We start from the raw sequence: 4,879 nt of genomic DNA on the forward strand, positions 1-4,879 counted from the left end.
CTCCTGTTCCAGAACTGTTTAATAGTCATTGTAATTACATGCAATAAGAATTATTTCATCTCTTCTTCATTGTTTTTGAAAAGGAAGCCATTAATCCAAAACATTGTTCCCAAAAATCAGTCTTTGAAATGGTTCACTTCAGTTAAGTGGCTCAGTCATGTCCAACTCTCTGCAACCTCACGGACTGCAGAACGCCAGGCCTTCCTGTCCATTGAAGTGAAGTGAATTGAAGTCATTCAGTCTTGTCTGACTCTTTGCGACCCCATGGACTGTAGCCTATCAGGCTCCTCCGTCCATGGGATTTTCCAGGCAAGAGTGCTGGAGTGGATTGCCGTTTCCTTCTCCGGGGATCTTCCCTACCCAGGAATCGAACCTGGGTCTCCCGCATTTCAGGTGGACGCTTTACTGTCTGAGCCACCAGGGAAGCTTCCTGTCCATTACTATCTCCCAGAGTTTACCAAAACTCATGTCCATTGAGTCAGTGAGGGCATCCAACCATCTCATCCTCTGCTGTCCCCTTCTCCTCCCACCTTCAATCTTTCCCAGCCTCAGGGTCTTTTGAAATGAGTTAATTCCTCGCATCAGGTGGCCAAACTATTGGAGTTTCAGGTTCAACATCAGTCCTTCCAATGAACACTCAGGACTGATCTCCTTTAGGATGGACTGGTTGAATCTCCTTGTAGTCCAAGGGACTCTCAAGAGTCTTCTCCAACACCATAGTTTAAAAGCATCAATTCTTCAGTGCTCAGCTTTTTTTATAGTCCAACTCTCACATCCATACATGACTACTAGAAAAAACTTAGCCTTGACTAGACAGATCTTTGTTTGAAAAGTAATGTCTCTGCTTTTTAAAATGCTTTCTAGGTTGGTCATAGCCTGTTTTCCAAGGAACTAGTGTCTCTTAATTTCATGCTTGCAGTCACCATCTGCAGTCATATTGGAGCACAGAGAAATAAATTCTGTCACTGTTCCCATTGTTTCCAAATCTATTTTGCCATGAAGTGATGGGACCAGATGCCATGATCTTAGTTTCTGAATGTCCAGCTTTAAGCCAACTTTTTCACTCTCCTCTCTCACTTTCATCAAGAGACTCTAGTTCTTCTTCACTTTCTGCCATGATGGTGGTGTTATCTGCATATCTGAGGTTATTGATACTTCTCCTGGCAATCTCGATTCCAGCTTGTGCTTCAACCAGCCTAGTGTTTCTCATGATGTACTCGGCATATAATTCAAATAAGCAGGATGACAATATACAGCCTTGACGTACTCCTTTTCCTATTTGGAACCAGTCTGTTCCATGTCCAATTCTAACTATTGCTTCCTGACATGCATACAGGTATCTCAGGTGGTCTGGTACTTCCATCTCTTTCAGAATTTTCCACAGATTATCGTGCTCCACACCAGTCAAAGGCTTTGGCATAGTCAATAAAGCAGAAATAGATGTTTTTCTGGAACTCTCTTGCCTTTTCCATGATCCAGCGGATGTTGGCAACTTGATCTCTGGTTCCTCTGCCTTTTCTAAAACCAGCTTGAACATCTGGAAGTTCATGGTTCATGTACTGTTCAAGCCTGGCTTGGAGAATTTTGAGCATTATTTTACTAGCATATGAGATGAGTGCAATTGTGCAATAGTTTGAGCATTCTTTGGCTTTGCCTTTCTTAGGAATTCAAATGAAAACTGACTTTTTCAGTCCTGTGGCCACTGCTGAGTTTTCCAAATAGGCTGGCATATTGAGTGCAGCGTTTTCACAGCATCATCTTTTAGGATTTGAAATAGCTCAACTGGAATTCCATCACCTCCACTAGCTTTGTTCATAGTGATGCTTCCTAAGGCCCACTTGACTTCATATCCCAGGATGCCTGGCTCTAGGTGAGTGATCACAACATCATGATTATCTGGGTCATGAAGATCTTTTTTGTATAGGTCTTCTGTGTATTCTTGCCACCTCTTCTTAATATCTTCTACTTCTGTTAGATCCATACTATCTCTGTTGTTGCATGAAATGTTCCCTTGGTATCTCTCATTTTCTTGAAGAGATCTCTAGTCTTTCCCATTCTATTGTTTTTGTCTATTTCTTTGCACTGATCACTGAGGAAGTCTTTCTTATCTCTCCTTGCTATTCTCTGGAACTCTGCATTCAAATGGGTATATCTTTCCTTTTCTCCTTTGCTTTTCAATTCTCTTCTTTTCACAGCTATTTGTAAGGCCTCCTCAGACAGCCACTTTACTTTTCTCCATTTCTTTTTATTGGGGATGGTCTTGATCCCTGTCTCCTGTACAGTGTCACGAACCTCCATCCATAACTCAATAGGCACTCTGTCTATCAGACCTAGTACCTTAAATTTATTTCTCACTTCCAGTGTATAATCATAAAGGATTTGATTTAGGTCATACCCAAATAGTCTAACTGGTATTCATTCATAATAAACTTTTTAAGGAGAATCCATTCATTTACAGCAGACTGGTTCCAAATAGGAAAAGGAGTATGTCACTGTCACTATGTTTATTTAACTTATATGAGAGTACATCATGAGAAATGCTGGACTGGAAGAAACACAAGCTGGAATCAAGATTGCCGGGAGAAATATCAGTAACCTCAGATATGCAGATGACACCACCCTTATGGCAGAAAGTGAAGAGGAACTAAAAAGCCTCTTGATGAAAGTGAAAGAGGAGAGTGAAAAAGTTGGCTTAAAGCTCAACATTCAGAAAATGAAGATCATGGCATCCGGTCCCATCACTTCATGGGAAATAGATGGAGAAACAGTGGAACACTGGCAGACTTTATTTTTTTGGGCTCCAAAATCACTGCAGATGGTGACTGCAGCCATGAAATTAAAAGATGCTTACTCCTTGGAAGGAAAGTTATGACCAATCTAGATAGCATATTCAAAAGCAGAGACGTTACTTTGCCAACAAAGGTCCATCTAGTCAAGGCTATGGTTTTTCCTGTGGTCATGTATGGATGTGAGAGTTGGACTGTGAGGAAGGCTGAGCACCGAAGAATTGATGCTTTTGAACTGTCGTGTTGGAGAAGACTCTTGAGAGTCCCTTGGACTGCAAGGAGATCCAACCAGTCCATTCTGAAGGAGATCAGCCCTGGGTGTTCTTTGGAAGGAATGATGCTAAAGCTGAAACTCCAGTACTCTGGCCACCTCATGTGAAGAGTTGACTCATTGGAAAAGACTCTGATGGTGGGAGGGATTGGGGGCAGGAGGAGAAGGGGAAGACAGAGGATGAGATGGCTGGATGGCATCACTGACTCGATGGACGTGAGTCTGGGTGCACTCCGGGAGTTGGTGATGGACAGGGAGGCCTGGCGTGCTGCAATTCATGGGGTCACAAAGAGTCGGACACGACTGAGCGACTGAATTGAACTGAACTGAACTGAGAATGGTCATTAAACACCTATAACAGGTCAGATACTGCTAGGTGCCAGGGATGCAAGGACTTTGCCTTCCTGCAGCCCACAGCCTAAGCTTTTTTATTGTTGTTTCATTTTGTATTTTTAACCAGATAACCACAATGGTGTGATCACGCACTTACTGCCAGACATCCTGGAATGTGAAGTCAAGTGGGCCTTAGGAAGCATCACTACAACAAAGCTAGGACTGGAAAAGGTCAGTGTTCATTCCAATCCCTAAGAAAGGCAATGCCAAAGAATGATCCAACTACTGCACAATTGCACTCATCTCACATGCTAACAAAGTAATGCTCAAAATTCTCCAAGCCAGGCTTCAACAGTACATGAACTATGAGCTTCCGAAGAACCAGAGACCGAATCACCAACATCCACTGGATCATCAAAAAAGCAAGAAAGTTCCAGAAAAACATCTACTTCTGTTTTATTGACTGTGCCAAAGCCTTTGACTGTATGGATCACAAAAACTTGTGGAAAATTCTTCAGGACATGGGAATACCAGACCACCTCACCTACCTCCTGAGAATTCTGTATGCAGGTCAAGAAGCAACAGTTAGAACTAGACATAGAACAACAGACTGGTTCCAAATCAGGAAGGGAGTATGTCAAGGTTATATATTGTCACTCTGCTTATTTAAATTATATGCAGAGTACATCATGCAAAATGCCAGGTTAGATGATTCACAAGGTGGAATCAAGATTGCCAGGAGAAATATCAATAACCTCAGATACGCAGATGACACCACCCTTACGGCAGAAACTGAAGAAGAACTAAAGAGCCTCTTGATGAAAGTGAAAGAGGAGAGTGAAAAAGTTGGCTTAAAACTCAACATTCAGAAAACTAAGATCATGGCATCCAGTCCCATCACTTCATGGCAAATAGATGGGGAAACACTGGAAGCAATAACAGAGTTTATTCCTTTGCACTCCAAAATCACTGCAGATGGTGACTGCAGCCATGAAATTAAAAGACGCTAGCTCCTTGGAAGAAATGCTATGACCAACCTAGACAACATATTACAAAGCAGAGACATTACTTTGCTGAAAAAGATCCATCTAGTCAAAGCTATGGTTTTTCCAGTAGTCATGTATGGATTGTGAGAGTTGGACTATAAGAAAGCTGAGCGTCGAAGAATTGATGCTTTTGAATTTAGATGTTGAAGACACTTGAGAATCCCTTGGACTGCAAGGAAATCCAACCAGTCCATCCTGAAGGAAATCAGTCCTGATATTAATTGGAAGGACTGATGCTGAAGCTGAAACTCTAATACTTTGGCCACCTGATGTGAAGAATTGACTCACTGTAAAAGACCCTGATGCTGGGAAAGATTGAAGGCTGGAGGAGAAGGGAACGACAGAGGATGAGATGGTTGGATGGCATCATTGAATTGATAGACATGAGTTCGAGCAAGCTCTGGGAGTTGGTGAAGGACAGGGAAGCTTGTTGTGCTGCAGTC

General features: G+C 42.3%; 1 non-coding gene across 1 annotated transcript; it reads right to left on the reverse strand.

Moving 5' to 3' along the window:
• Window positions 1–352: 352 nt before the first annotated feature.
• Window positions 353–424, reverse strand: TRNAF-GAA (transfer RNA phenylalanine (anticodon GAA)). Its single transcript has one exon. It is a non-coding gene; the product is annotated as a tRNA-Phe (tRNA).
• Between the last annotated feature and the right edge of the window lie 4,455 nt (window positions 425–4,879).

Source organism: Bos taurus, chromosome 8 (assembly GCF_002263795.3).
Source record: "Bos taurus isolate L1 Dominette 01449 registration number 42190680 breed Hereford chromosome 8, ARS-UCD2.0, whole genome shotgun sequence".
Taxonomy (NCBI): Eukaryota; Metazoa; Chordata; class Mammalia; order Artiodactyla; family Bovidae; genus Bos; species Bos taurus.